Raw genomic sequence first — 24,630 nt, forward strand, 5'->3', positions numbered from 1 at the left:
GAATGCAATCACATCATCACATGTCTGGCCCTGAATCAACCCTATATCAACCATGTTGCTCTGGTTTTCAAAATGCTTTTTGACTGCTAAAGTGGCATCATAGTGCTTTAAATGCCTAGTGTAGATGTAGCCTTCCCCAACTTTTTTCTAAAGTAACACATCCCAAATTTTGTGACCTTTTCTCATAGGGTAGTTGCTCCAGCCCCTTGATAATTTTGCCTGCCTTTTTATAAACCTTTTCCAGCTCTGGCACGCTGTAATCCAAGTTTATAAACCTCTAAAATGGCTCCCCTTACTGTACTTGGTCACAATGTAGTACAGCAAAACCCGGACAGCTACAGGTTCCCCATACATGCCCCAGAGCTTAATTTTTCTGTTGTGATTCAGTGAAACTTTCTTTTTTTATCGTTTCTTTGGAGCTGGGTATTTCAAGTCACACGTTGACTTTTTCCTTGCTAATGGTACAATGACTAGAATATGGGAACTGGGCTGAGGAAAAGAAATTACAGCGGTACCTTGATTAGCATACGTCTTGGTTTGCATACGCTTTGGATTACAAACACATCAAACCCAGAAGTGTGTGTCCCGGTTTGCAACCTTTTTTTGGATTGCAACCTTTTGGGGGGGGGGGTTATGAACAAAAAAAATTTGGAAGCCCCATTGGCGAAAGCGTGCCTTGGGTTACAACCTGTTTTGGTTTACAAACGGACCTCCAGAACGGATTATGGTTGTAAACCAAGGTACCACTGTACACCCATTCCCAGGACCAGCCTAAGACATTTTGGTCACTGAGGCAAACCACAAAATGGTGTCTCTCCCATCCCACTAGGTAAGAAAGGGTGACTGAATATTTACACCAGGAGCAAGAGGGAAGTGTAGGTATACAGCGGGAACAAGCGAGGAATAAAGATATACATTGGGAACAAGGGGGTGAGGGAAGATCTACATCAGGAACAAGGGAGAGGAATCGACCTTATTTGATGGTTGAAGGGGGAATCACAGGCCATCATGGTGTGGGGGGAGGGGTCCACTGAATTACACCAGGCAGGTGCAGACCCCAAGATACTCCAGAGGGCAGCCCCCACCTTTTCTTCTCTAAGGATGAGAAGAGACCAGCAACGACTTTTATTTGCTGAGATGAAGCTACAGAGGTTCCATCGATGGGGACCTGCTGAGCAGATCTGGCCTCCAAAGGATCATGTGGTGGTGGCAGCAGCAGCAGAGGGTGATGTATTCCTTGGAGGCCAGATCTGCTGCCCCTCTGGATGCTGCCACCTTAGGCAGTCTTCTCACGTTGTCTCATGGGTGGGCTGGCTCTGCCCATTCCCCTCAGTAGTGATCTGTGGCAATCTTCTTCTTCTTCTTCTTCTTCTTCTTCTTCTTCTTCTTCTTCTTCTTCTTCTTCCTCGGGGATCACTTGTAGCCGAGTAAGATTGTCTTCCATGAACACGGTCTTAACAGTGAGTTCGTAAGTGACTGTGGAGGCCAATTCTGGATCCACACGTCCTTCCACAGTGGGGACATAGGTTTCCAGGTGGGAATTGATCACAGTGCTGTGATGAAGGTAGGGATGGGGTGGGTGAGGAATGAGCTTGTGACTGATGATGCAAGAAGGGGGGCGTGAGGTATGGCTGAAGATGGAAGAAAGCATCAGCAAGACATGCTCTGGTTCCTCCTTCAACACCATTTCAATCTCTTGTGAAATCAACTCAGTAGGACATTCAGAGAAGGGGGAAGGGTAGCTGGGCCAAGGAGAAGTCACCCTTGTTTCAAAGGATGGCTTTATTCACTTTTCATAGGCACAAAATTGGATTATTTCAACATCCCTGTCCCCGGCTTTTCAGAAAGCACCTTCTCCCATGCTTACCAGTGCTATTAAGTGCTTAAGCAATTTAAATCTCTTCCTCTGAGAGCTCTGAGAGAATAGAGCGCAACGCATGAGAGCTTCTTGATGACAGTTTGGGCTTTCCTTGGAACGGTGCCCACCCACTTTTACTCTTCTGCGAGTGACTCATGCAAAACTGATTTAAATTTCAGCCCTCTCTTTAGTAATGCCATGTTGATGCTCATCAGAAACAAAGCTGCACGGATCCTGTCTTTGGGGCAGTGGAGGCATTGGCAAACTTGAGAAAAGTCTAACATTATACATTGTTCTAGAGGCCAGAGATCTGCTGCTCCTCAAATTTCAAGCAGTCCACCAAGCCCGTTTGCAGGCTCATAATGCAAGGCACCAGCCACTTCCATCTATGGCAAAGCATCTGTCTTTAGTGTTCACAAATTATATGAGTAATGTCTCATCTGTTTGTGGAGTCAGTGGTTGTTTGTCCTTTTTTCTTTGCATAGCAACTAATTCCCCCATTACTATGCAGCCTATCTGAGAAGCATTGCAATTATGCAATCAATATTAATAATTATGTTAATATTCATCCATCCTGTCCAGGAAAATGACAGATGGATTTCCCAAAGTGCAAAGAATATCCTATATTCAGCAAGCCTATTTCAGATTAATTGGTTTGAGTGTGTAATGAAACCACAGGAAGCTGGGGGGAAAAGCAAAGCAAACTCAAGAACTCTTAACAAAGACTAAAGTCACAGACCTTTGTAGGTCTGTATCATTAGCAGCTTAAGAAACTAGCATCTTTGTCCCTTCAGAGCACAGATGCCACCCTCCTGCTCAAACCTCCATACAGCTTTGGAATAATTTATCGGAGCCATGTTATTTGCAAGGGTCTTCGTTAGTAATAATGGGGCATATTGCCTTTCATGTTGTGAGATAGTAGTTTCCACAGAGGCAGTGAGAAAAGCTGCTGCTAGATTCTGAACTGCCATGACCTGTGAGAGGGAAGAAAACAAAGGTTTCTGGATATTTGTTCATATTTTGTGCTACATACACAGAGAGAGAGAGAGCCATGAATAAAACAGCACAGATAAAACTATGGGATATTATATACCACTGTGTTGTAGAACAAACTACCTGGTACTCTGATTTATTTATTTATCACTAAATATTCCACTCTTTCTCCAAAGAACTCAGGATGGCATGCATATAATTCTTCCATTTCGCCATCATGACTACCCTTAAAAGCTTGGATAGGGACATAGGGACATAGATTGCTGCCTTGTACTAAGTCTGACCATTTGGTCCATCTAGCTCAACGATTGCCTACAGTTTCTGCAGCAGTTCTCCAGGGTTTCAAGCAGTGAACATTCCCTGTCCCACCTGGGGATACCTGGGATTGGAGCTGGGAGCTCCTGCCTGCAAAACTGATGCTCTACCATTGAATTTTGGCCCTTCCTCTCAGGTAAGTTGGATGATGCCAAGGTCGCAGGTTCAATTCCCCTGTGGGACAGCTGCCTATTCCTGCATTGCAGAGGGTTGGACTAGATGATCCACAGGGTCCCTTCCAACTCTATGATTCTATGTCTCCTTGTCCAACATTGTCACGGTCCGGGTTACAGGCTGTTGGAGTCCCGGCTTGGTACGTTGGGACCGGGGTAGAGGACAGGACGCAGGAATCAGCAGTCCAGGGGCCAAGAAGCCAAGAGTCCACAAATCAGGAAACCAGGAGTCAGGAAGCCAAGAGTCCAAGGGTCAGGAAACCAGCAGTAAGGAAGCCAAGAGTCCAAGGATCACGAAACCAGGAGTCAGGAAGCCAATAGTCCAAGGATCATGAAACCAGGAGTCAAGAAGCCAAAGCACAGCTAGGTGGGTAGCGTGTTGCTGTGGCAAAGAGCCAGAGGGAAATGCTGGTCTTATACAATGGTACCTCGGGTTACATACGCTTCAGGTTACATACACTTCAGGTTACACACTCTGCCAACCCAGAAATAGTGCTTCAGGTTAAGAACTTTGCTTCAGGATAAGAACAGAAATTGTGCTCCAGCAGTGCGGCGGCGGCAGGAGGCCCCATTAGCTAAAATGGCCCTTGCCACCAGGTGCTACAAGTCTTCTGTCAAGCCTCACCTGTGTGGCCACACCTTGTCCTTTCAGTCCAAACTCAGGAAGGCCCCAGTCCTGCGAGGCCCTACCAGTCACAGGGCCTGGCTCCTGCACGCACTCCTGACAGACAGCAGAGATCGAAAACCTGTGAACAGACTACAATTCCCATCAACCATGCCCATTGGCCATGCTGGCCGGGGCTGATGGGAGTTGTAGTCCAACAACATCTGGGAGCCCAGTTGGGAAAGATTGCTTTATATCTTACGGCATCGCCAATGCCTCACCAATGCATACAAACAGGTCTTTTTTCAGCCAGAGCTTACTGGAGCTCACCTCTGGCACCTCTGCATAGCACTGCATACAGGGCAATGCAAGAATATTGTATATTGCTGATGGTTTTAAAAAGCAAACTTTTCTTACATGGGTTATGAGCCTTTGCACAATTATTTCTAAACTGTAACTTAAAGTGCTTGCCCGCTGATTTTAGTGGGCTCCAAAACACTCTGAATCAAAAGGTGTCTTAAAATAAGGGGAAGATTTTTGCCTTCTTCATGCAGCTCTGCCATCCATCTTGCGGTACACTAAAAGCCATAATTCAGATATAAATTTCACTCTATTATAAAGCAAGGGGAACTGTGTTTTCTCTGTTAGCATTGCCTGTTCTATTTTTGAGTCTGCAGTCTACCCACAGCTATAATTTGGTTGCGAGCACATTTGTACCTGTCACTCTTGCCTATACAGCTAGTCACTAGGGTGAGGTTAAGGTTTTCGCAGGGAAGAACGTAGACATGAGCCTAAGATATACGAGATTTGAAGTCTTGGTCCTACTAGTTATGAAATCATCATATAAATTCAACATATATCGGTCAGGGTGGATATAGAAATGCCGTTGTCTCAAAAGCATTGGGAGATTGTGTCTGGTCACGGACAGTTGTGCTGTGGGCAGGGCCATCTTACCCATAGGCACTAGGGGTGCGGGGTACCTGGGCACCAGGCTCTCAGGGGCGCCAGGCCGAGAGACCGAGGCCCAAGGGTTTAGTCCAGGGAAGAGCCCATCCATCGGTCGGAGTGTCGCAGTGGGCTCTTCTGCTGCGGGCGGCTCTGTGCCATGAGTTCGTGGGCGACCGAGCCAGCGATACACTGAGATGGCTGGCAGGCTCCACCCTCCTGCACCTGGGACTGGGCAACCTGGGGGGGGGAGCGCCAGGCGGATCTTTGCACCCCGATGCTGCATATGCTTAAGACAGCCCTGGCTGTGGGGCACTGTTTTACCCTCTAAGCTATTTAACATATTTACAGAGTCAGTGGGAACAGTCATTAAGGCCTTTTGGACATGATGACATCAGTAATAATTATTTCATTCATTCATTCATTCATTCATACCTCATCCATCTGGCCAGGTTTCCCAAGCCACTCTGGGCAGCTCCCAACAGAAATAATAATAATAATAATAATAATAATAATAATAATAATAATAATAGACAAAACATTAAAAACTTCCCTAAACAGGGCTGATTTCAGATGTCTTCTAAAAGTCAGATAGTTGTTCATTTTCTTGACATCTTTGCATTCCACAGGGCGGGTGCCACTACTGAGAAGGCCCTCTGCCTGGTTCCCTGTAGCTTCACTTCTCGCAGTGAGGGAACAGCCAGAAGGCCCTCAGAGCTGGACCTCAGTGTCCAGGCTGAACAATGGGGGTGGAGATGCTCCTTCAGGTATTTAAAGCTTGCTACCAAGTGTTGCTTATTTGGCACTGGCACATGACAGGGCCTTCTTGGTGGTGGTTCTGCATTGATAGAATACCCTCCCTCATGAGAGGCACATGTCTCCCTCATGATTAACATTCAGGGGGGACTTTTCAACCTTCCTGTTCACCCAGGGATTTGTTAGTTTCTTCTCTAGCACGGTGAATCGTCAGTTCTGTTGCTACCCCCTGATGGCAGCTTCATTTCCTTTCCTGGTGTTTCCTGAGTCTCAGATGGAAGCGGGCGTTTAATGTGTGAAGCAGTGTGGAATGTGGATGTGTGGTGTTTTACTGATGAAAGTTTGGCCTCATTGAGGGGCAGTATTTCAACATGAGCAGGAAAATTGTTGCGGACACCAACAGCAAGCAGAGGAATCGGGAAGATGTTAGTGCCCACAACCTCATGCCAATGTGGAAGTTACTGTGAGCTGTCAGCTGTGTAATATGAGGCAATGCATGTTCTTTGTGCTTTTGTCCATTTACTGTATTTATTTTTCCCGATTTGAACTATAAAATGGTGATTTTCTTGAGTCAAAATGAGAGTACCCCTAAACATTGGGTTTTTTTAGGGGGGAAAGCACTGATTACAGATACCAGGTTAAAAAGTGAATGTAGGAGTTGGGCCTGCTTAATGCCCCGATTCTGTGGTCTAAACAAATATCCAGTACTCTGAGAAAAGTGACAACTTCAAAAAAGGATTCCCAGAGATTAGTACATAGCTAGTGGTGAAAGTCACTGAGGAATTTGACCTATTGACAGCAGCCAAGGCATATTATAGATTGGAAATGATTGCAGCTCAGACATAATGAGCTATAAAAAATTCAGCTCATCATGAATATGAATTGTAGCTACACAGACTGCTATTTTTTTTTTGCCTCCAGTTTTAATCATCCTCATTATAAAAGTTGTCGTACTGAGATGTATCAAACGTATAATACCCATGGTCTTTGGGTTGCTACCTTCTCTAAAGCACCCTCCACTGCTAGGCTTGAGGGTGTTCTGCAAAATCTACAAATAATGAATTAATTCCAAACCATTCAAAATATTTTTAAAAATGCAATCTGGCTACAGTTGCCTCCACCAACTTAAAGAGAGCGTGTTAGAAAAAATGGTTTAAAATTATGATTTATGTAATCTGCTAAAGATGAGTTAAAATGAAAATCAGATGGGGAGGGGCTTGGGGAAGCTCACCCAAAAATGTTTAGAAAAAAATAAGGATAATACAAGAATTTGTTTGTATTGTTTGTTTTTCTGTTTTTGTTGTTCATTTGTGTTACAAAATGAATATTTTTTTTTTTTTGGAAAAAAATAAAATAAAGAGAGCGTGTTAGAGAGGTGACAGACAGTGAAAGCGATATAATTTCAACCGTAGGGCCTGTAGAAGGAAGATTCATTCAGCTGATAAACCCATTCAATTGTGAGGTCATGATCTCAGCTGGCAGAGAGTAAAAAATGTGTTATTCAGGGGGGGCTTCATGACCCATATCCTATTTAAGGCTTTACATGATCCAGCGGTTGACAATTTGAATTACAGTAGATAGAAGGCAGGTGACCACATTGCAAGAAACTACTGCACAGTAAATGGACTTCTGTCTTAAGTCATTTGCCACTTTCAAGGACTGGGCAGAGGAGAAGTGGTGACCCTTCTCCTGACCCTTCCAGGGAGGAAGAGGAAGACAGTATAGATTTGCAACAGGGGTTTGAGGGAGGTCACAGCTCAGAGGCAGATGAGGGGGAAAGTTGGAAAATAATGGGAAAGCTGGCTGACACGTCATCATTAGAAAGCATTCTAGACCCTCCATCTCCCAGAACCTGGTGAGCCTTAAAAGTAGGAGAGCAAAGAGCTCAGAGACAGAGGGCACATAGTGGAGGTGATGAGGATGACAAATGAGGAAGTGGGAGAGACGGAGAGTGGAGATTCACTGGGGACAATGCTATTATTCAAGAGGCTGGGTTCTATAGCTTCTCTCTGTAAAGTCTGAAATAAAAAAGGACTGTAGGAAACTTTTCCTTGTCTTTATACTTTCCTGGGCAACCAGCCAGGAGACTCTGACAGCATCATGACAGCCACTGAATTTCTCTTAAGAGAAACCTGCCTAGAAAGAATAACAGTAATCTGACTGGAAATTGATCCATAAATGACAGGGGAAAGATAGTCAATGTGTCCTCATATCCATGTGGGTACTTTACTATCTGTACTGTATGCAAGGATGTCTCCACGACTTGCTTACCTCAGAACAACCCCATTTAAATTAATTGACCCAGATAGTCATCTCTATCAGTTGCAATGCGTTTACCCTGAGCAGGACTAACATTTATTGCAACCCTCTGTGATCAGTTCTGATTCCAGGTTTGGGAGCGGGGCTTGTGGAAGTTGCCCTCAGTAGGGTCTCCTCTCTTAGGGGACCCACTTCCTCCTTACCACTGTCACCACAACCCACTCACCTGCCTTCTCCCACTGGGTGCACAACTGGAGAACACAACACAAGTGTACTGTGTTCAACAAAGTGTAATAATGCCACTCCAGTCTCCTGTTTTTGTCACTGCTTTTTTGCTCAGGGAGGGCAGGAGATAATGGTCATCAAATAGATCCTCTTTGGAGGCCCAGTCCTACCTGGTCATCTGCCTTTCTGAGCACATAAGCAGCGACAACAGGAGTCGCTCAGGATGCTCTGTGGTGAGCAATGAGACCTTGCAGGATTCTGAGCCTTAACAGGTGCTCAGTGATGCTGACCTCTGGTGCCTGCCATGCCCCATCAAGGTTTCTGCTACTCTCCATGGCGATTGAGGGAATCACAGATTGCGTCATCTCCTGGCCAGCCAATCGGCTGGTCTGGGGGCGTGGCCTGCTCCATTTAACGCAGGGGCGGCCTGGGATCTCCCTCTTTGCCGCTTCCAGCTGCTCCAGTTTCCCACTCTCCCGCCCTTTAAGGTTTTTTCATCTTTGACCTTGCTATGGACCTCGGTTGGTCACCGTTAAGGGGCCTGGTAGGAATTTTTCAACTTGGCAAATTGGCACCAGCCACTTGGTTTTTCACCTACCTCGTAGCAAATCGTCACAACTTCCTTGGTATTGGCGGTTAGGCATTGGTATTGTTATTGTTATATAGATGGAAGGGGGGAGGAAGCGCCATCACCTCCCCCGCATATTGAAGGGTAGTCCGATAAAGGATTCCGGGGGGCGTGGCCCTGTCCAAAGCCTATGGAGGTGAGGGCCTAAGGCACGCCCCCAAGCGGTGACCCCGGGGGAGTTCCTAATTGATGTGCATCAGCAGGACTCCCCCTACTGGTGGTTAACTCTTCCCGGACTTCAAGCGAACAGGCTGAAGCCGGTTAGTCGGTTAGGACCAATGCCTAAGCCAATACCGCTCATTACCTGTAACCAATAAAGTTGTGGCCATATTTAGCCCATTAACCTTAATTATCTGTGTCATGTGTCTTTATTTCCACTGGGGGCAGATGGGAACCTGCCACGCAACAGGACTCGGTCAGGATGCTCTATGGTGAGCAGTGGGCCCTTGTAGAATTCTGGACCTTAACAGGTGCTCAGTGATGCTGACCTCTGGTGCCTGCCATGCCCCATCAAGGTTTCTGCTACTCTCCATGGCATATTAGAAGAACTGCAGCACCTTTTACTTTGGCCACAAGTGTTATTAAAAGGGACTCAGGTGGCGCTGCAGTCTAAACCACTGAGCCTCTTGGGCTTGCCGATCGGAAGGTTGGCAGTTTGAATCCATGCGACGGGGTGAGCTCCCATTGCTCTGTCCCAGCTTCTGCCAACCTAGCAGATCGAAAGCATGCCAGTGCAAGTAGATAAATAGGTACTGCTGTGGTGGGAAGGTAAACGGCATTTCCGTGTGCTCTGCTTTCCATCATTGTGTTCCATTGCACCAGAAGCGGTTTAGTCATGCTGGCCACATGACCCGGAAAGCTGTCTGTGGACAAATGCCGGCTCCCTCGGCCTGAAGCAAGATTAGCGCCACACCACATAGTCGCCTTTGACTGGACTTAACCATCCAGGGGTCCTTTACCTTTACCTTAGAAGTGTCATTGATTTTCAATAGGTTTCTAGACCACCTTTTAGGCAAAATTGCCTCCTATATTTGTTTATTTGTTTGTTTATTTCACAAAAGCCATTTACAGTACACCATATAAATCCAACAATACGTTAAGTAAACATTTAAAATATGAGTTTCTCTAGAAATATCCATGTCTACTGTTGTGCGTAAGGATTAACAACCAAGGAAATGTTAAATATGTGGCTAGTTCTCTCCACACTGAAATAGTGGAGGCATCATGTCCAAATTTTCCTTGATTTACACTTGCTCTGGAGAAGCTGAATTTGCTAGGTTATTTTGCCCCTGCTGTCCCCTATTAAAAGCTCATAAGAGCTTCTCACAACCAAATTTATGATGCCTTTCTCATGTTGGGTTCGATGGTGGATAACTTACCGGCTGTTTGTGGCTACCAATAGCTCAGTGTGATGCTTCTCTCATATGGAAATGTGGGTCCTAGGCAGTGGTTTTTGTTGGGTGTTTTTTGGAGGGGACGTAAAGTATAAGGTTCCGGTACTCATATCTTGATAAAAGTGTAATGAATACCAGCAGAAAATTGCTCCCATCGGTATCCAATTAAAAAGAGGCGAGAGTAACCCTTTTTTCTTTTTCTTTTTTGGATTACGAACAAATTTTTTGGGGAGGCCCCATTGGTGAAAGCGCGCCTTGGGTTACAACCTGTTTTGGTTTACAAACTGACCTCCAGAACGGATTATGGTTGTAAACCAAGGTACCACTGTATTGTTATTTTCCCCACTAAATTCAGGACAGCCCAGCCTCATCCGTCTTTCAACAGTTTGTTTAACAGCAACATTTTTGTTTTATTGCTGTGAAAATGTTTCACCACAAGTAAGCGGTGGGATAAAAGTACGATTTTTCTTAACAGGAAGGACATGACAGCAATAGTGTAAATTAGGATGCCTCAGCTTCTGTTAAGGCAATCTGCTAAGTAAATCCCAGAGTTGGCAGCCAATATTTTAAAAGACACAATCCTTCAAAATGGAAGGGCTTCTGCCGAGATCTCATGCATTATCCCTTCCTTATATTGGTAGCTGTCTGTGGCCTGCAGCTGTCAAACAGCCGACTGCCAGCTGTGTTTGCCGAAAGATTTACATGCCTGTTCTGATAAAATTAAGGTGAAGAAGCCTTAGAGGAATAAAACTCTTACTGAGGTTTTTCTCTTAAAAGGCAGAGGGGGGTGTTATCAGGCCCATGAAACAGACTTTCTGATTTACCATTGTTGTGTTGATTTATTTTGAAAGATTTACTTCACCGGGGCCAGGAGTTAAGAAAAAAGAGCATTTAAACAAAAAATTATATATATATATTTAATACCAGCAAATAAAGACAGCTAAAAGCAGATGAGCAGCAGAGAAGGCTAAACCACTCACTCAAATGAAAAACAACAAGTGAGAAAAAATGCAAAGAGATTCTCAGCGCAATCCCTAGGAGAAAGCAAGGAAGGCAAAGCCTTCACAACAGCTTCTGGTTTTGGTGGTGTTCAGTTCCAGCACATGATGGGAGCTTTAGGAAGCTTTCATTTCCAGGGATTAGCACATGTGGGTGTTGATTTTAAACCGGGGCTTAGACCATGGCCGACACTTTTATTAAAATTTCAATAAAAGAGATTAGCATCCCATATATAATCAACAGCAAACTGTTCTCATTTTGAATCTGATGCCTGGGCGTCAGTAGTTATTAAAAACACACTGTGGTCAAGTAATGAACCGAGTTTATCAAGGATTACTGAAAAAAGGACACATGAGGTGGGAACCTTTTGGAAAGTAGCTATTTCAACCCACTGGCTGTAATGTTTTCATAGACATTTTGCTTTATAACTTATAGAAGAATGTTGCTGTTGCTTTAAATTGTTTTAAATATTGTTTTTAATGCTGTGACCTGCCCTGGGACCTTGGGGTGAAGTGCAGGAAATAACTAAATAAATAAATAGCCATTTTATTGCTTTTGGACTCTAGAAAGCATGGGCTTTCTACTGCAAGGTAATGGCCGCAGCCATTTGTCTGCAATTCCCACCTTAAGTTGCCAAAAGGCATGAAGAAGAGGTGGAAGATGTGTCAACAAGCAACAAAAAAGTACATTAGTGAATTTGAGCCATTGTTGTTGTTGTTGTTTAGTCGTTTAGTCGTGTCCGACTCTTCGTAACCCCATGGACCAGAGCACGCCAGGCACTCCTGTCTTCCACTGCCTCCCACAGTTTGGTCAGACTCATTTTGGTAGCTTCAAGAACACTGTCCAACCATCTTGTCCTCTGTCGTCCCCTTCTCCTTGTGCCCTCCATCTTTCCCAGCATCAGGGTCTTTTCCAGGGAGTCTTCTCTTCTCATGAGGTGGCCAAAGTATTGGAGCCTCAGCTTCAGGATCTGTCCTTCCAGTGAGCACTCAGGGCTAATTTCCTTAAGAATGGATGCGTTTGATCTTCTTGCAGTCCATGGGACTCTCAAGAGTCTCCTCCAGCACCATTTGAGCCATAGGGTGTGTAAATCTGGGGTACAAGTTGCCACTGATTATGTACACCCAGCCCATAAGTATTGACTCCAATCATAGCTACAAAACTATTCTCCTTTGTTCCCTTTCACATATTCATTTGTTTTTGTTACTAATTCAAAGCAGGAATGTGCATTTATGGAGCTGATTTCCATAAGAAGCCAAGCACACAGAGATCAGCTGCAAGAAAGGGGGTTGTATCCAACAGAGTCATTGTGCTCATGGGGGGGAAATTGGTCTGATCCAGCCGGGCTCTTTTTATGGGATACTGCCAGGGAGATAAAGTCCATCTGAGCCCCCAAGCTCGGTGCCGGACGATCCATCGACCTCCCTTAGTCACGCAGTATCTAGCAATTATAGCGACACGAAGCCTCAAGAAAAGATAGCCACATTCTTGGACTTGTGCACACTCTATCAGCAGAATTCACGCAACAGAAGTTGCACAGCATGAGAGCAGAACATGCATATTTACAGTTTATTAGGCGTTGGTCAGAACAAAGAAATCATGACCGTCTGCTCCGACTGCTCAGGCAAAACAGCAGAAAACGAAACGAACTTACAACATAAACATCCTGTGAGACAGGAACTTACGCAGGCTGTTATACAAACATCCTGCTCCCTTTTAAGGTGGAACGGAAATATCCTAACATCCTCCCCCTTTCCGTGTAACCTGTAGTACCTGTGGTTCAACCCAATTGCAACCTTTGTGCGTAAACCTTCAGTTGTTCTCTGTTAACAACCTTAGACAACAGATCAGCAGGAATTTCATTTCCTGGCATGTAGGACACCTGAATGAGTCCTTTCTGAATACACTCTCTTGCACGATGTAGCTTAATCTGCAAGTACTTGGTTCTTTGCTTGCAACTCTCTGAGTTCAGCAAAGCCAAACAGGATCTATTGTCTTGATACACTTGTATAGGACATTTCACAGAAACCCCAATGTCCTTAAACAGTTGCACCAACCATTCACAATCCATGAGTGAAAATGACAGAGCATTGAGTTCTGCTTCACAGGAACTTAGGCTAACTGTCATCTGCTTTTTGCACAACCAGTCAAACAGGCAGTGGTTGTACATGTAGCATACTCCAGAAGTGCTCGTACCATCTGTGGTGTCACTTCCAAAACTTGCATCTGCAAAGATTTCAAGACCTCCAGTCTTCTGACTGGTGAACCTCAGCCTGTAGTGCATAGTCCCTTTCAAATACCGGGCTATGCGCTTCAGAGCTTTCCAATCCTGAACAGTAGGATTGTTAGCATGTCTGCTAAGCAGGTTAGTGCTTACAGCAATGTCAGGTCTTGAGCATCTAGCAATGAAATTCAACTTGCCTAGAATGCACCTGTACAGCGTTGTGTCAGAAAACGCTTCAGCAGTACTGTCTACCTGGTAACCTGTCACCATCGGTGTGTCTGCTGGGTTTGCATCAACCAAATTCAACCTGGTTAATACATCAGCAATTTTCTGTGTTTGGTGTACCAGAAAATTACCTGCTTGGTCCCTCTCCACCTGCAGAGAAAGATAGTTGGATACCTCACCAAGATCCTTCATGTCAAAGTGCTCCTTCAGCTGAGCTAGGGTGCTTTGGTAGAAAGCCTGATTCTTCCAAAACATCAGAAGATCATCAACAAAACATAAACAATACAGTTTGTTTTGCCCCTCCTCCTTGACAAACACACACGGATCAGCTTTGCCCTGGTGAAAACCTAGAGAAAGCAACGTTTCAGTGAGTTTTGTGTTCCAACACCTGGCACTCTGCTTGAGACCATATAAGGATTTCCGCAGTTTACAGACCATTCCCTTCTGTATCTGCATCCCGTCAGGTGGAAGCATGTACAGCTCCTCCCCCAAAATCCCGTACAAAAAAGCTGTATTTATGTCATGATGGGAAACATGCAGTTTCTCCTCCGCAGCGATCTTGAGCATCAGCCGAATGCTCTCATATTTGACCGTGGGTGAGTAGGTCTCGTGGTAATCCTGCCCTGGTACCTGTGAAAAACCTCTGGCAACCAATCTGGCTTTGTGTCTGACAACCTTGCCATTCTGGTTTGTCTTGGCCTTGAAGACCCATTTGCTGCCAACCAGTCTCATCCCTGGGACTACCGGTACCAGTTCCCAAGTCTGGTTCCTGTTTAAGGAATCAACTTCAGCCTTCATGGCATTAAGCCAAGGCTCAGCATCTTTAGAGGTTAACTCCTGGACCTCTTTGAAGCTTGAAGGTTCCCACACCTTCTCTGAGCTACTAAGAACAGCAGTTGCCGTCTTAGCAAACTCATCAGCAAATCTCTTTGGAGGTTTGCCTTTGGTCGCCCTTTCAGACCTGCGAACCAGACGCAAGTCTTCTGGACTCATCTCCTCCTTCTTAGGAGAAAAACGACCAATGGTGAACAGTGGTTCTTCCAGTTCATTGTCAGACTCATCAGATGGTCTGACTGAGGCTTTTGCGCTCTTATAGTCTGCTGTGTCATCACTGTCACTGACAGCAGCAGCAGCGCCACCCACTGAACTGGAATCCGAACTCTGATCATCATCATCATCATCATCATCATCATCCTCAGTTTCCTCAGCTTTCTCAGCATGATCTGCTTTCTTCACATCACCTTCATCCTCCTCTGGGTAACTCTGGAAAATTCCCACATTTTCCCCCCACTTAGGATTGTACTCAACACTCCTTGTGAACTTTATGGATTTAGAGTTAGTCATCCATACCCTGTATGCACCTTTTTCGTACCCCATGAACAAACCATGTGCCCCACGCTTCCCAAGCTTGTTGCTTTGTGGGGTGTGCACCCACATGTCAGAACCAAAGATTCTCATGTGTTTGACATTAGGTTGCTTACCAAACATTTTCTCATAGGGAGTGCAGCCAATAGGTGATGACAGTCTCCTGTTAAAAGTATAAACAAAATTTGCCAAAGCCTCCCCCCAAAACTTCTCAGGGAGATTGGCATCATGCAACAAGGTTTTTATGCCTTGCAGCAACGTTTGATTTGCTCTCTCCGCAAGCCCATTCATCCATGGCGATCTAGGCGTTGACATGTCATGCTGGATTCCCTTCTCAGTCAGGAAAGCTTCAAACTGCTGAGAAGTGAATTCCCCGCCTCGATCAGTAAACAGACAACCGATACGTTTACCGTGAGCATTCTCCAACCAAGCACAGAATGCCTTGAACCTAGGAAATGCTTGCGATTTCTGCTCGAGCATAAACACATGAATGTACCTGGAAAAAGAATCAATTAGAACCATGAAGTACCTTGCTCGTCCCAAAGAGGGCGCTAGAGGACCTACCAGGTCTGCGTGAACTAGCTGGTAGGGTTTGGAAGCCTGCCTGCTAGACTCCTTGCCTTTTGGAGCAACCTTCACCTTGTTCTCTGCACAAGAGACACATTTCATGTGAAACTTACAGGGTTTGATGTTCAAACCTTCAACCAACTCAGGCATCTTGGCTAGCGCTTGCCAAGAGAGGTGACAAAATCTGCGATGTGCATCGTGAATGCATCCTGCATGAAGAACCTTGTTAGTTTGTGCAACACAACAAGTATCAGCATTAGACACAGCAACATCATCATAAGTTAGACTGAACAAACCATCCACCAACTTTGCATGCCACATGTCCTCTTTGCCTTTTCTGATGACACAGACTGTCCTCTTGAAGGAAACCTCAAAACCACGCCCAGTCAGCTGTGGTACACTAATCAAATTGTCCGCAGCTCCTGGAACAAAAAGTACATCTTTGATGGTCGTATTCAGACTTGCAAGTTTCACAGTTCCAACTCCTGTAGCTTGCAAAGTCCTTCCATCAGCCAGCTGGACCTCTCCATCTTGAGGTGTGAAGGATATGAACAGATGGCGGTCTTTGGTGAGATGGTGCGTGCATGCTGAATCGACTATAAACCTGGCCTTGGCCTTGTTTCCCACCGGCGTGGGCTTTTGCAGCTTGCCTTTAGCCTTTGGTGAAGCTGTGCCAGCAAACATAGCCTTGTTTTCCACTGGCGAGGGCTTTTGCAACTTGCCCCCCTGCTCCTGGCCATCAGACGTGCCTTTAGCCTTTGGTGGAGCTGTGCCAGCAAACATAGCCTCGTTTTCCACTGGCGTGGGCTGTTGCAACTTGCCCCCCCGCTCCTGGCCACCTGCAAGCATCTTGCTCTGTTTACATCTGGTCTTCCGGCCTCTGCAAAGGCTCTGACCTTGGTTCTCACGAGAAACAGAGCTCTCAGCTGCCGACTCCTTGGCTCCCCCTGGAGGCTGGAATGCTGCCCGGGATGACGTGGCAGTCTTCTCCCCCTGCAGCTTGCAACCGGTGCCCTCAGCATCCCTGCATTCACTAGCATTCTGGGAAACAGCCAGGACCTCCGATGCATTCAAACCCTGGGCTGGGGTGATTGGCAGGTGGGCCTTCTTCAAAGCATCCCACATGTCACGTGCCGTGAGATTCCCAGCAAGCGTCTTTATTTCCTCCAGAGAGACAGATAAGACTATTACGTCAATGGCCTTCGAATTCTGGCCCTGCCATTTCTCTGTCCGAGGAACTGGAGTGGCTTCAGAGACAGTATGCCAGACTCCAAACTGACGCAGCAAACTCTCACACCATTTTGCCCAGGTCTGATAATTGTGCCGATTTAACTTTGGGCACTCAGTGGCCTCAAAAAACTCCATTCCAGCTTTTTACGTGAGCCGTGAGCCTTTATTGCCTTCTAAGACTTCTTATCTCGGCAGCTCATAAATCACGATGCCTCTGGCTCGGCTCCCAGGCCAATTAGTTTTGCCGGACATCAAAGGCTCTTGCCGGCATTCAGAAAAGCCTCTGCTTTCGCTTTTCCAGCACATACCTTTCAGCAGTCTGTCGCTGTCTTACTCTTCTGCAAGTGCCGTGAATCTGGGCCCGAAACCTGGTTGTTGGGATACTGCCAGGGAGATAAAGTCCATCTGAGCCCCCAAGCTCGGTGCCGGACGATCCATCGACCTCCCTTAGTCACGCAGTATCTAGCAATTATAGCGACACGAAGCCTCAAGAAAAGATAGCCACATTCTTGGACTTGTGCACACTCTATCAGCAGAATTCACGCAACAGAAGTTGCACAGCATGAGAGCAGAACATGCATATTTACAGTTTATTAGGCGTTGGTCAGAACAAAGAAATCATGACCGTCTGCTCCGACTGCTCAGGCAAAACAGCAGAAAACGAAACGAACTTACAACATAAACATCCTGTGAGACAGGAACTTACGCAGGCTGTTATACAAACATCCTGCTCCCTTTTAAGGTGGAACGGAAATATCCTAACATTATGTACACCCAGCCCATAAGTATTGACTCCAATCATAGCTACAAAACTATTCTCCTTTGTTCCCTTTCACATATTCATTTGTTTTTGTTACTAATTCAAAGCAGGAATGTGCATTTATGGAGCTGATTTCCATAAGAAGCCAAGCACACAGAGATCAGCTGCAAGAAAGGGGGTTGTATCCAACAGAGTCATTGTGCTCATGGGGGGGAAATTGGTCTGATCCAGCCAGGCTCTTTTTATGTTCTTTTTTTTAAAAAAAAAATCCAAACAGAAAATTCTATCATTTTCTGCCTGCTCACCTTCAAAGTAAAGCATAATAAATACTACCAAAGCACCTGTATGTTGACTTTCTGTTAGAGCATGCACTTATCAAATGCAAAGTGTCAAAGGTCCATGTATCTGTCTGAAATGGATTAGAAGGAGCAGGAATTATGTTCATATTAAGGAAACTGCCCTTTCTCGGTGCAGGTTAACCTGAAGTGATACAGTTGCTGTTAGCCTTTTCCAGGGAACATTATCTCACAATAGGGTTTGTTTTCCAATTTGTGACATGGAAGAGCTTAAATAAAACACAGAGCAGTATCTCTCAGAAGGGATTAGAAATCTTGACACTATCTACAATGTTTGCAGAAATAATGGGAAACATATTATTTCTGACTTACACTACTTTGTCAAAATTGCTGCCATGAGACACAGTTGTGTTTTTATATTTTCACTTATCTCTCCAGGTCCACGGAAAGGGAGGCAGGGATTGTTGGTGGTGAAATTATAGGAAAAGTAATACAGAGATGTTTTGAGAAAAGTGACATGGTTTTCATTTTAGAAAGAGAATTCTATATGAATATGAAATTCAAAGAGGAATCAGCTGATGGTTCTGTGATAGGCATTCAGCAGCAGTAAATGTTACTTGAAACAGGAGAGCATTTTCAATGGCTAAGCTCCATGCTTCACTGCCAACACTTATGGAAGGTTGATTTAGCCAGGCTGGCTGGGCACTTAAAAGAGTATGTTGTTGCAAATGTAGCTCAGTTAAGACAAGTAATTTCTTTATACAGGGATATACAATATCTCAATATGTTCTCCCCAATACTTTCCCTATGCTCGAGGAATTATATGTTTCAATTGTAATGGCAGACTCCAACACTAAGATTACAGAAAAGAGTTTCATTTCATTTCATTTAAAACATAATCCGTAATACAAATCCTCACTGTAGTCATTAAAGCATGTTATACTCTCATTTTAAAAAGCCCAGTTTGTGTGCAGGTGGATTGTGGTTGTTGTTTTTCTTTGCTAGAGTTCTTTTGATAACCCTATACTGTATTTTACCTTTATTGTATATAGACCAAATAAACTGAAACTCACATTAACAAATGTGGGAGGGGGGGATTACTGATAATGATGGATATGTTTTTTTACAGTCAAGCAGTATGGCTTTATACACTCCAGTGGTGTATAAATTGTACAGAATAAAATAATACCCTGTTTAGACAAGCCTACCCAGGTGCTTAGAAAGCTGAGGAATTTTTTTAATCAGTTTTAGTATTTTAACTTTTGTATGTTTTAAAGTAGGGTTACAGTTTTTTCTTCATTTTACTGTTTTATCTTTTGTAAACCACTTGGAGGTTTTGTTTTTTACAATCAAGCGGTATATGAATTTCATGAAGCAAACAAGTAAATAATATTTCTTCAAACAAGTTCCAGGTGTAACCATGTTCAACCATTCACTTGAATACACTAGAACACAATGTGGATGGGAGGCAGGGGTGAACACACAGCCCCTGCCCCCAATGTCCCTGGGTGCTCAAGTTCCTTTTTAAACCTTTGTGCATTTAGAGGTCTGAAGAGAGTTTCTCAGTGCATGCTGTTGGACATGCTCAGAACCTCTCAGCGAGGGAACCCTGATAAGGCAGAGTTTCCACTAATACAGTGGTACCTCAGGTTACAGACATCCTCTAACCCAGAAATAGTACCTTGGGTTAAGAACTTTGCTTCAGGATGAGAACAGAAATCGCATGGCAGCAGTGGGAGGCCCCATTAGCTAAAGTGGTACCTCAGGTTAAGAACAGTTTCAGGTTAAGAACAGACCTCCAGAACGAATTAAGTTCTTAACCCGAGGTACCACTGTAGAAACCTTCACTCAAAGGTCTAAAGAGGAGGCTCTTCTCTACCCTAAGGACATTGGAGGCAAGGCCTATGTGCTTATCCACAACCAAATGCCATGTTCCTGCGTTTTCAAACATCTCATTTGGATGAAGTTCACATTCGACAAACCCAACGAAGTGGCCAGGAGATGTTTACGAGTGCCTTGTCTTTTCTTCTACAAATCCCCAGTGGTCTACACTCTGCAGCCTCCCTGGGTGTTTGTGCTTCAACTGAAACCCATGGGAAGACATCATGAGGTAACTCCTCTCATGGAGCTGAGGTTCGAAAGAACTTGCAGAGAAATTCTGAAGTGCCCTGAAGGAGGCAGAAAAATGGAAGCCTCTTTTGCAGAGAAAGAAAACTTGAGAAACCGAAGGGCTAATTTCAGCACAACACATCTTGTAAGCTCTTAACCGTGCAGCAAGAATACGACTGCTTCTCCTCGGGTGCACAGAACAGCTTTGAGACAATGTGCCACCGTGACAGGAAAGCTGTACATGAAATATTAATTTGTTGTGCTATCTGAACTACAACTCATACCTGGGTGATTCACTAAAGGTCAGCCGGAGGAAAAGCAGCATTGTGTTTGGCTTTGTTTTTCCGGTGAACTTAATGGCCAATCTGATTTTCTTTCAGATGCCTAGAAATATTTCCCACCTCAGTGAGACATCAACTATTCGATTTGGTTCTCGGCAGCTGGTAGAAGGGAAACATGAAAGAGCGTGGGCTTTGTCTAGCTGCCAGTTTTTTGTTTTTAAAAAGGCTATCTTGGAAAAGAACCACCAGCACCTGAACAGTGAGAAGTGAACTGTGCAAGGATCAGAGATGAAAAATCTGAAAATATGAAAGCTGTTGGGAGTTGGGGGAAATGCATCTATTGTATTTGTATTATTGCATTTAGGGACACGGGTGGTGCTGTGGGTTAAACCACAGCGCCTAGGGCTTGCCAATCGGAAGGTCGGCAGTTCGAATCCCCACGATGGGGTGAGCGCCCATTGCTCGGTCCCTGCTCCTGCCAACCTAGCAGTTCGAAAGTACGTCAAACTGCAAGTAGATAAATAGCTACCACTCCAGTGGGAAGGTAAACGGCGTTTCCATGCACTGCTCTGGTTCGCCAGAAGCGGCTTAGTCATGCTGGCTGCGTGACCCCGAAGCTGTACACCGGCTCCCTCGGCCAATAAAGCGAGATGAGCATCACAACCCCAGAGTCGGGCACGACTGGATCTAATGGTCAGGGGTCTCTTTACCTTTACTATTATTGCATTTAAAAACTGAGAGTAATATCCAACCTTAGACATACTCATGAAAGGCCCATGGAAATCAACAAGCCTCTTCTGAATATGGCAGTGTTAGATATTACCCGTTGTGGGTTAAAACAACAGCCCTGATGTGGAAATCCTCTAACGTAGCAGAGGGCTGTGCACCAGCCTTCTCCAATCTACTGCCCTCCTGTGTCAGGCATCAGAGTATCCAACCCCTCACAATAGATTGCCAGGAATGGATAAGACAGGGAAAGTTATTGCCAATGCTTTTTATTCAATATTCACAGAGAGAGGCTTAGAAATGCAGCCTCTTGGAGTAATGCTGTTGCTCCGAGTGAGTCTCCACCCCCTCCCTCTCTCCCATTATACATAATCACTATGGGAGCTGAGATGTGCCCTCTGCCTCTGAGCTCTCTGCTCTCCTACTTTCAATGCCTGTCGGGTTCTGGGAGAGAGGGGCCTTGAATGCTTTCTGAAGACACTGTGCCCATCAGCTGTTCCCCCTCTGGTGCTTCTTCTTCCTCCTCTCCCATTATTTCCCAGCTTTCCCCCTCATCTGCCTCTGAGCTGTGATCTCTCTCAAACCCCTGTTGCAATTCTGAGCTGTCGTCTTCTTCTCTGGAAGGGTCAGGGTGGGGAGGCAGTCTCCACCATTCCTCCTCTGCCCAGTCCCTGACATCCTGAGGTTATGGACTACCTGCCATCAGCCCCAGCGAGCATGTAAATATATCCAGTTATTGTTTATTACAATTGAACCCCACCTTTCTTCCCAGAGCTTACTGTAGGATACTGTGTGTGCATCGCCAAAATATAAAGACACTCAATGCATCTGATGATGTAAGTACAATAACATTGTGAGCCTTCGAGGTTCCACAAGACTGGCAATTTTTTTTAATATTAATTTTATTTTTGCTGTAACAGACTAACATGACAACCTTTTCGTATCAAACAGAAACTCAGTGAACCCAAGGACATAAGAAGAGCCTTGCTGGATCAGGCCCAAAGGCCCATGTAGTCCAGCATCCTGAGCTCACATTGGCCAACCAGATGCCTTTGGGAAGTCTACAAGCAGAACTTGAGAGCAACAGCCCTCTCCCCATTTGTGATTCCCAGCAACTGTGATTCAGAAGCACACTGCATTCAACAGTGGAGGTAAAATGTAACTATTGTGGCAAATAGCCATGGATAGCAGTATCCTCCTTGTATTTGTCTAATCCTCTTTTAAAGCTATCCAAGCTGGTAACCATTGCTATCCTCAATCAGCCACGTCTTCCTTTGTTTTCTCAAAGGTCCTCTATTAATGGTTAAGTCCACAGAGCCCAGAATCCTTGAGGGGACCAGAAGCGTCACAAGGCCTCTTGTCAAACAGTGACAAGGTCTAAAGGGAGCAATGGAAGACCCTTGTTTCTGTGGTGGCCCCATGCCTGTGGCTCTCTGTCCTGAGTAAAAACTTGTTAATCCCATTGTTGCAGGCCAAATTACACTGTGCTCCAAATGCCTGGATGACAACAAAAGATTTTTATTTATTTATTTGTAAATCGCTTACAGGTTTTATTCCAATCAAGCAGTGTTGTTAAATTAGTAAGTAAACCTACAATAAAGGTAAAGGTAAAGGGACCCCTGACCATTAGGTCCAGTCGTGGCCGACTCTGGGGTTGCGGCGCTCATCTCGCTTTATTGGCCGAGGGAGCCGGCGTACAGCTTCCGGGTCATGTGGCCAGCATGACTAAGCCACTTCTGGTGAACCATATTAGCATACAGAAACGCTGTTTACCTTCCCGCCGGAGCGGTACCTATTTATCTACTTGCACTTCGTGCTTTCAAACTGCTAGGTTGGCAGGAGCAGGGACCGAGCAACGGGAGCTCATCCCGTCGCAGGGATTCGAACCGCCAACCTTCTGATCGGCAAGTCCTAGGCTCTGTGCTTTAAACCACATCGCCACCTGCGTCCCTTGGGGGACAGAATAGAACTCTACAAAACAGAGCCCTAAAGCTGTGGTGCTACTGTCCCTTAGTTCTATTTTCTGATAGCGACCCTACAGGTAGAAGCGGGGTCCCTCTGTAATGCACTGCATCCAAATCCCATCTGCACCCCCAGAGTTGTTCCAAAAAGACGCCACCATCAATGGTGGTAAAAGCCATAGAGAGATCTGGGAACACCAGGCCTATAACTTTTACTCCACACCTCTTTGCCTCCAGAGTAACTTTTCACAGGGCAGAGGGGGAGGGAGGAATGTAAGAAATTGCCTGCTTTGTCTGGTGGGAACATTCAGAGTCTTACTCATGAGAAGGTTGCACCTAGCTCCATGTTTGAGTGAAGGGACAGAGCAATAGCCCCACCTCCAGCTGAATGCTATTTTCTTCCACAGAGTTGTTTTTCATTCCACAGAAAATAGGCACATTGAGTTTATTACTTTCATAGTGTTCCCATAGTAATAATGTGTTCTCCAACTGATAATACCTCAGTGACCCTCCCAAAAAAATTGTCTGATATGCACATTGTTGACAAAACTCACACAGAAACCAAATGTTCCATAAGAATGTGTTTGAGTAGATGGCATTCTTCATAATATTGGCATCCCTGAAAGTAATACAGTTCAGAAATTCAATTACTGAAAGTACTGAAAGTCCTATGTGCTGAAGTAGCTAGGGCACAGCTAGAGAAAAACAAAACCGGTCTTTACCATGCTAAGGAAGAGAAACAGGGATGCTGCTCACTGCACTATAAATGCAGTCCAGTTTGCAGTATAATATAATAATAATGCAGCATAATTTTCAATTTCAGAAAGTTTTAATGTTTGATGTCTTACCGTGTTTTAATTTGTTGGTAGCCACCCAGAGTGGCTAGGGCAACCCAGTAAAGCACACCAATGCAAGTAGATAAATAGGTACCACTGTGGTAGGAAGGTAAACGGCATTTCTGTGCACTCTGGTTTCCGTCACGGTGTCCTGTTATTCCTGTTATGCCAGAAGCAGTTTAGTCATGCTGGCCACATGACCCGGAAAGCTGTCTGTGGACAAACGCCGGCTCCCTCAGCCTGAAAAGTGAAATGAGTGTGACACCCTATAGTCGCCTTTGACTGAACTGTCCAGGGGTCCTTTATGTTCACCTTTTTAAAATTATTATTATTATTATTATTATTATTATTATTATTATTCCACCACCACTATCAAACATATATATATTAATAAAATCAAATAACAGGATAAACCATTTGGGCTGGGAGCCAGGTTAGCCGTGCCTTACAAACACCCACTAAATGTGATACTGCAGTGTACAGGAGTAGCCTCATCTCCACACTAAAAAAGCAGCGGTGAGAGACCTATTTTAGACTGAGGGCCACATTCCTTTCTGAAGGCTACATGCCAATGGTAGGCAGTGCCAGAGAAAGAAGTGTGCAGAGCAGCAAATGCCAGGTTTGCCTTTGTGCAGTAGGCAACTTTCTACAGACAAACCCATCCCACCCTAGCCTCTCTCCAGACAAGCCAAAAGCATGATTGGAGTTAAAGGCACATTGCAGCCAGGCAAAAATATTCAGGTGGCAACAGAAGGCCAGGCTGTGTACGGCCCGGGAAGACTCCTGAAGGTGATATACAGAAGCCTGAAGAGCGACTTTTGACCCCCATGTCTGAGGTTCACCTGCCCTGCTATAAACAAACTGTGATAGGATTTATTTAAAAAAAACTGTAAAAGACTTC

The sequence above is a fragment of the Podarcis raffonei genome, chromosome 3 (genome assembly GCF_027172205.1).
Source record: "Podarcis raffonei isolate rPodRaf1 chromosome 3, rPodRaf1.pri, whole genome shotgun sequence".
Lineage (NCBI taxonomy): Eukaryota > Metazoa > Chordata > Lepidosauria > Squamata > Lacertidae > Podarcis > Podarcis raffonei.